The following is a 9008-nucleotide window of genomic DNA, read 5'->3' as shown; positions in this document are numbered from 1 at the left end:
CAGGTTGAAGACTTTGGTCGGGCCGTGAAGACTTTGTTCCTGACGTTGCTAGCTTCGGTTGAAGATTTCCTTCCTCTGTTGAAGACTTTGAGCTTGAAGAAAATGACTTCGTCTGAAGACTTACATCGGTACCTGAAGACATTGATCGCGACAAGATTGCGATGAAAATGGTATTTCTCATGAAGATATTGAAGTTGAGGAATTCGGTGATCCTTGAAGAAAATGCTCTGAAGAATTTGAAGTCTAAAGAATTACTCTTTGTGTTTTCATTTTCTTCTTTATTGAGTCATAGGAACACCGTACAGTTAAAGGGGGTTAATTTAACACTATGATCGATTTTCCTCATGATGCTCAACTCAACCCACACCTATCAAATCCTCCAGTGAGGAATTTGAAGACATGAGGACTTTCACAGTTGAAAGTTTCGACCGTTGCCTCAGTGGGCGACACCTGTCATAAACCTTATCCACTCAACGTTCACATTATCGAGGGCATTTATGTCACATCATGTCGGGATGCTCCCTCGCTACAAATAGCCACCCCCACCCACCATTAGTGGGTTGGCTGCTCCGTGAGAAACTGACACTTGTCTATTTGAGAAACCTCAAGGTCTGTGAGTGAAATTCATCAAGTGAGGAAAAACCCCAAAAACACCCAGACTGAACCCAAACCCAAGTGATTGAGCATCACTGAAGAATTCATTCCTGTGTGGAACAGAGGCCTATTACCTTTGAGGACTGTGCATCCTCTAGACGGCTAGGCGTGATGGTCTGAGCATCCAGCAGTCAATTATGGATCACCGAGTGACCAAGTTTGTGACGGTTTGGAAGTCTGCCCTGAAGACTTACCACGAGTGTTGGGCAAGGACTGTGTGTCCTTAGCTCAAGGAGAATACAGTAGGGACTGTGTGTCCTTAGGTTTAAATACCTAGCTGCTCCAAACCAGACATACAACTGTCAGATCAGTTGGAACTGGGTCATCAACCACTGTCTTCATCAAGCTTCGGGTTCTATTTCTTCAACTCTTTCAATTCATCAGTTGTTTGCTGAAGACTTTCACTTCTACTGTTTGAAGAATTTGACTGAGGACTTTCATCAATTTCATCACCTCAAATTCTTCGTCTGAGTTTTTCATCACTTGCATTCCCTAAACGTGTATCCTGTGTAAACCGAATCTAAATCCTCACTTTGAGGACTTTACTGAAATCTGTTTTCAATTCTGTTTTCATCATCTTCTCTGTTGCACATTCTTCATCTCTGAGGACTTTCCTCAAAAGGAATTTCATCAGTGATGAAATATTAAAATTCGCCTGTTCACCCCCCTCTAGTCGACTTAACGCACTTTCAGACCCCCCCCCTCCATGCAGAGGGTCGACCTATTCAACTCACACACCACCATACAGGAGAGGTAAAGATGAGCCGGCTGCTCCTCCTTCCTCCTCCGTAGAACAGCTCCAGGAGCACATTGTAGCCCGCTTGGTGCATTATACATTCCGGCAGGACTAGGGGTATTATCTCTACGGAGAGCCCCGAACCTGGGTACATCGTGCGTTCTTGCTTATACCAACCTCGTTCCCAGCGCCCTCAGATGTCCCCTCGGTTCTCACCATCTTTAGCCTACCCATGGCGTATGTCATGAGTAAACACCGACACTTATCCACCTAACGATCATATCATTGGGGCATTTATGTCAATTCATGTCGGATTTGCTCCCCGGCTATAAATAGACGCCCCCATAACAACTAGTTGGTTGGGTGCTCTACGAGAGAAACTAATACTTGTCATTTGAGAGCAATCCACACCTCGAAAACTTTGAGAGACAATCACCAGTGAGGAAGAACCCCAAACACCCAAACCAGAAGCCAAAAACCCCAAAGTGACTGAGCATCATTGAAGAGATTGTTCCTGTGTGGAACCAACACTTGTTACCTTTGAGGATTGTGCATCCTCCAGATGGTTAGGTGTCATGGTCTAGAGCATCCAGTAGTAAATTGTGGATCGCCGGGTGACCAAGTTTATGAGGGTTTGGAAATCTGTTGTGAAGACTTACCACGAGTGTTAGGCGAGGACTATGTGTCCTTAGCTCAAGGAGAATACAGTAAGGACTTAGTGTCCTCGGACTGTGTGTCCTTTGGTTTAAATACCAAGCCGCTCCAAACTAGACGTACGACTGTCACAACAGTTGGAACTGGATCATCAAATCATTGTCTTCATCGAGCACCGGGTTCTAATTCCTCAACCCTTTCATTTCCTTAATTGTATGTTGACGACTTTGATCTTTACCGTTTGAAGAATTTGACCGAATACTTTCTCAAATTCCCCACCTCAAATTCTTGACTTAAGCTATTCATCACCTGCTTATCCTGATCATGATACCTATGCAACCTGAACATTTCATTTTACTCTGACGACTAAGCTATCGCTGTTTTTGCACATCTGTTTGAGTACTTATCCTGCTGCACTCAGTTCGTGACTGAGGACTTTCCTCACTAGGAATTTCCTCGGTGACGAACTTGTAAAAATTTCCTATTCACCTCCCTCTAGTCGATATAACGCAATTTCAAGTGAAAGTGAAAAGAAGAAAGGAATTGCAATTTGAATTTGATGCAAGGAAGAAGTTGCCAAGAATCAAGATGCACACACCTATGCTGGTGCTAACAAGCAAAGAGTACACTCCAATTATTTTTGAAGCTTTCCAAAGTGAATATGAAAGATCCATGGTTGCACGCACTAGAGCATTGGATTGGTGATCCTGTGACCCAAACAACTTCATGTAGTTGTGGAATGTTCAATAGGACAAGAATATTGTGTGGGCATGGTCTCAAAGTGCTTGATTTGATTAATATAGAAGTATTGTCAACACATTATTTCTTAAAAAGATGGTCTAGAATGGCACGCAATTGAAGCATACAAGATAGACAAGGAAGGAATGTGGTAGAAAATGCAAAGCTGAAAGCCCAACTTCGCTATAAAGATTTGTCTCACAAATTTCACACTTTGGTATATAAAATAGCCTACTCTCTAGAATTTCGTTTGATATTAGAAAATGCACTTGATTGCATTGCTCCACAACTAGAGGATAAACTCAATGCAACTACCAATGCAACGAATAAGCCATGCAATGACAAAGAAAATGTTGACCGAGGTGTGCAACACAGAAATAACGTTCTTAGTGCTGCAAAAGTCAAGAAAAAAGAGGTTCAATAAAAAAAATTGAGTAGAAGAAAAACTTGGCTTGATAAGTAACTCAAAGGGAGGCACAAGCCAACTAAAATTGCCGCATCCAAAAATCAAATAGCAAAGGCATGTAGCAATATGCGCATGATGTGTTGTTACCATTCATTCCTACATTACTTACTGGAACTTTTATTGCAGCAACACAAGAGACATGATGATGGAAAGCCTCAAGTAGAAGTGGAGAAGGATGGGCACGATAAAGGAGCAAATATGGAGTTTCAAGACTGCAACAGAACAATGAGTTACACACAGATCTTGACAGCTAGCCGTTATGATGAAGATCTGTTCTAGCATGTACAATTGTTAGATAGTATTTTGGGCAGCGTCGACTGTATTTTGGACAAGGTTGACTATAGTATTTTTGGACTTGGGTGATAACTATAGTCTTTTGTGACCTAAGTGTATAAGTAAAAGGGCCAACTCTATGCGGAAATGCAATTCGATTACCGGGAGCATATGTTCCCAGGGCAAAAAAAGTTCGAAATGAAAAAAAATCAAGACAAAATTTATTTGTGCACTTAGCCACATCCAAATGCTATGTGCAAATTTTGAGGCAAAAAGGTTAAACATTTTGGCTTGTGAAAAAAACAAATTGAACACCAAAATTTGCCCCAAAATGTCATCCCAAATTTGTTTTTTTTGTCGACGAAACATTGCTGCTCCTTATCGCACGAAAATTGTTATCCATGTTTGCGACACTAATACAATCATCTACAATTTTTTTAGTATTTTTCAGAAACATCTAATATTTTTTTGCGTTATTATTCACGCGGGAGCATATGCTCCCGTGAGCCAAAAGACCACTCCCCAACTTTATGTATTTGAATAATTATGTAAGAACAAAATTATGTGTGAAGTGCTTAAAAAATAAGGATGTCGTTACTTGATGACGTTAGGAAAAAGTCGACCTAATTTATGTATTTGAAGGATTGTGTAAGAATAGATGGATGGTGTTGAATTTGAGTGATCAAGCTACAAAGTCTATATATTGTTCAATTCATTTCGATTACATTTTCTAATTCATTGTATAATGAATGCCTGAGTTCAATCCTTCCTTCTTCAGTACATTTTTTAGTTTGAAGTCTGTATATTTTTCAGTTTAAAGTCTGCACATTGTACATTGAATTTTGTAATCCTGCAGGTGTCTTTACTTAATTTTTTTGTTTGTGTGCATGTGTTCGCTCCTCCCGCCTCGTTGCTGCGAGCTTCATGGCGCCATTGGCCGTCGAAGCGGGCCGTCAGAGGGTGCGTAGGAGGACGTCCGAGGGGGAGCATAGGAGGTCGTCGGAGGGGTCGTCGGAATAGACAGAAGCAGCAGTCGGATAGGAGGCGGAAGGAGCAGCCGAACATGGGCGGATGGGAGGCGGAAGCCGCTGCCGTTTCCTTCTGTGGACGTCGCTGGAGCTCATCCTCGAGGAGCAGTCAGAGTGGCTCCTCTCCCTTTCATGCATGGCCATGGCGAGAGCTCGCTCCCTTTCCTGCAGCGCGACGACGGGAGCAACAACGAGCACTCACATCGTTCGTGTGAAGAAGGAGCAGGTTATTTGGGGCTGAATCCGCGTTGACTAGCTGTGAAGTGCTGCACTCCGTAGGATTGATTTGAACGATGTATATTTATGCCTCGAGGCACAACGTGCCTTGCCTCTGGTGAGGCACGGGATCTCAGTCCAAACGCCGCATCACTATCGAGTGTCTCTTTGCTCGCTCTCGCGATCAATCCAACTCAAGAGTTAAGACTACTCTTCGCGAAGCATGTCTTAACGCTCGGGGTCGGACGCCATATTTGGTTAGACCATCCCGACAAGCTTTTATTCGTCACTGTAAACATAGTGATGGTCTAATAAAGTTTTCGCGAGTTGCCTTATTTTTTTAATACTAGCAAAAGGGCCCGTGCGTTGCAACGGGAGAAAAAAATACCACACACTTTTAATCTTTTTATAATCATTTTGATTTATTAAAATAATAAGCTAACTAACTAATGTAGTCAGTCCAATCCTATTTTGTTGAGAAATCAACCCGTCCATTGTTAATTCCACCATGATGAGAAATCGAGCGGGACAAGCAAAGCAAAACAAAGAAGCTACGTGAATTGATGAATGGACTGTTATCTTATTTCACTCATGGGGTAGAGAATGTGGGATCAGATGACAAACTGAAGGTGGTGTTCCATTCTCTCTCTCTACAACAATGCAATCTTACATTCAATACATACATTCATCAGCAAACAAATTCCCACAAAACAAAATTTCTTGCCGGTGCTTGGCACACGGTTGGAGGCATGAGGAGGGGATCTCACTAGATGATGAGTTCCTGCTGGAGGAGGGGATACGATGAGGGGAGCAAGGGTTAGGCACCTCTATCTGGCCATAAGGAGTCGTCGTTGTTGCGCCATAACCTCGGAGTTCCCCGTGTGAGCCATGGAGGCCCGCCTCCACCTGCAAGTACTTCGCTCCGATGCGCCTTATCCGCACGCCGCCGCCGTTCTGCATCGAGCAGACACATCATCCCAAGTCGATGTAGCTGTCGCATTGATTTGATCGAGAAGCTGTGCTCGAGCGCCGAAACAGGGGCGGCAAGCGGGCAGATGTACGACCGCGGAGGCGGGTGGGTTGAGATCGACAGCAGTGGTGGTTGAGGTCGGCCGCGGTGACGAGTGGTGTGGCAGCGGCCTGGGCACACGCCAGGGTGGACCAGGGTCAACGCGATGCGCTCGAGCGCCGCAACGGGGGCAGTGAGCGGGCAGAGGTACAGCCGCGGAGGCGGGTGGGTTGAGATCGGCAGCGGTGGCGATGCGTACGGGTATAATTTTTGCAGCGAATCGTTTTTCCTTTTGCGTTGCAGATAAATGATGGAGCGCGGGTTGAATAACAAAAATTACAGGGGCTTTTTTATAAAAATGATGTGGTGGGTTTTCCGACGGAAGCAATAGCCGCTTTATTATTACTAGCAAAAGGGCCCGTGCGTTGCAACGGGAGAAAAAAAATACCACATGCTTTTAATCTTTTTATAATCATTTTGATTTATTAGAATAATAAGCTAACTAACTAATGTAGTCAGTCCTATCCTATGTTGTTGAGAAATCAACCCGTCCATTGTTAATTCCACCATGATGAGAAATCGAGCGGGACAAGCAAAGCAAAACAAAGAGGCTACGTGAATTGATCAATGGACTGTTATCTTATTTCACTCATGGGGTAGAGAATGTGAGATCAGATGATAAACTGAAGGTGGTGTTCCATTCTCTCTCTCTACAACAATGCAATCTTACATTCAATACATTCATTCATCAGCAAACAAATTCCCACAAAACAAAATTTCTTGCCGGTGCTTGGCACACGGTTGGAGGCATGGGGAGGGGATCTCATCAGATGATGAGTTCCTGCCGGAGGAGGGGATACGATGAGGGGAGCAAGGGTTAGGCGCCTCTATCTGGCCATAAGGAGTCGCCGTTGCTGCGCCATAACCTCGGAGTTCCCCGTGTGAGCCATGGAGGCCCGCCTCCACCTGCAAGTACTTCGCTCCGCCGCGCCTTATCCGCGCGCCGCCGCCGTTCTGCATTGAGCAGATGCATCATCCCAAGTCGGTGTAGCTGTCGCGTTGATTTGATCAAGAAGTTGTGCTCGAGCGCCGAAACAGGGGCAGCAAACGGGCAGAGGTACGGCCGCGGAGGCGGGTGGGTTGAGATTGACAATAGTGGTGGTTGAGGTCGGCCGTTGAAAAGACCTCGATGACGCCTAGAAGGGGGTGAATAGGCTATTTAAAAACTTCTTCGGATTTGGCTTAAACCTAATGCGGAAATAAACTAAGAGGATACTTGTCAAGCACAAATCCTAAATGCACTAGGCACTGCAACGTGTATCAACAACATGATCTACCAAGATGGACACAATATAGTTACTAACAAGCACAAGTAAGTTACACAAACTTACTTGAGCTATATCACACGACAAGTAGGTGAACGACACAAGATACGAGATCACACTAGCACACGATATATCAAAAGCTGCAAGTGTGAACGTGTGGATATAGAAGGTATGCTTGAATGATTAATCTTGTACAAGGAATAGCCAACACAATATAATGAGCACAAACAATATGCAATGTATGTATGCTCAAGTAACACAAGTAAACCACAAGTAAGGAGTTAGGGTTAAGGATAACCAAGGTCACTGAGACGAAGATGTATCCCGATGTTCACTTCCTTGGAGGGAAGCTAGTCACCGTTAGAGAGGTGGATGTTACCACGAAGGCACACCAACGCCACGAAGGCTCACCCTATTCTCCCTTTGAGATAACACCACGAAGGCGTTTCTCAACCACTAGTGGTAAGCCTTTGAGGTGGCTTCCAAACCCTCACAAACTTTTCCGGGGGAAATCACACAGATTGATTCCTCTCCGAAGAACTCCTACCGCCTAGGAGTCTCCAACCTACAAGAGTAACAAGATCACGGGGAATGCTCAAAACTTGCTCAAATCTCAAAATAGCTTGGGTTGAGAGGAGGAGAGGGAGACGATCTATCTTTTGATTGGAACAACTCTCAAAGGGGCTCACAAATGCTCTTGGGATCTAAGATTTCGTGTGAGCAAGTGTGTGTGAGGTAGAAATGTGTTCTTATGAGGATAAGGTTGTGTTGGGCACGCTCTCACGAAGTGGGAGGGGGGTATTTATAGTGGGGAGAGAAAAACAGCCGTTGGGGACACTTTAAGTCACACAGGGGTCGGACATCCGGCAGTTCACGGATGTCCGGGCGTCCACAAGGGGTCGGACGTCCGATAGGGGTCGGACGTCCGAGGGCTGTAAATATATCTGGAACCACTGTGGAGTTGAACAGGGACCGGACGTCCGGAGAAGGCCGGAAGTCCGAGTTATTCGACTCAAACTTCTCTGGTGCAAGATTCTGGATTTTCAAAAGGGGACAGACGTCCGGCCCCCGGAGGGAGCCGGAAGTCCAAGTTATATGGCTCAAGTTTCTCTCGTGCAAAGCTTCGGATTTCCGAAGCTGGTCGGACGTCCGGCCCTCGGACGTCCGGAGGGAGCCGGAAGTCCGAGTTATATGGCTCAAGTTTCTCTGGTGCATAGTTCCAGATTTCCGAAGCTGGTCGGACGTTCGGGCCTCAGACGTCCGGAGGAGGCCGGATGTCCGAGGCACTGGTCCTGTTTTCTGATAACGGCAGAGCAGTGGAGATGTGGTAAGAGCAGAACAATGGATATCTAGTTTGAGCAAGTTCATCACAAAACCCGAGATCCCCTCTTAATAGTGCGGGATCCCTAAAGACTCGAGAATTATAAAAGGGGTACCGATGTTCCATACTTGAGTGTATACTTTTATTCGTTGATCATCACTCCGCACCACTAACGTCAAAGGAACTGATACCTTTGAGTTAGCCCTTTCACTTGAGCTTGATGTTGTTGTTCCTTCTTGGCTCAAGTTGAAAGCAAGACATGATGAAGTCTTCAAGCAGCTCTTCCATACACAATGTGGAAAGCCTAGCTTATGTATTCATCTTCATTTGTCCACCATGTGAACATCCACAAGAATCAAACATGTAGTGCTGAGGAATGCTTATCTTGATCTTGTCCTTGTTAGCACATGAGCTTGTCCTTATCAACACATGATCATTAACAATAGTTTCAATGATATATTCGTGCTGATCCACTTGAACTTGCACACCACAATCTTGATGACGATCACCACTTGACGTCATCCTTCATGAGTTGTATGGGATCTTCCTTTTGACGCAGGCCCATGGAAGCACACCTAACCCCCACAT

The sequence above is a fragment of the Hordeum vulgare genome, chromosome 1H (assembly GCF_904849725.1).
Source record: "Hordeum vulgare subsp. vulgare chromosome 1H, MorexV3_pseudomolecules_assembly, whole genome shotgun sequence".
Classification (NCBI taxonomy): Eukaryota; Viridiplantae; Streptophyta; class Magnoliopsida; order Poales; family Poaceae; genus Hordeum; species Hordeum vulgare.
The sequence above is the reverse complement of the archived record's forward strand: the minus strand, read 5'-3'. Positions refer to the sequence as shown.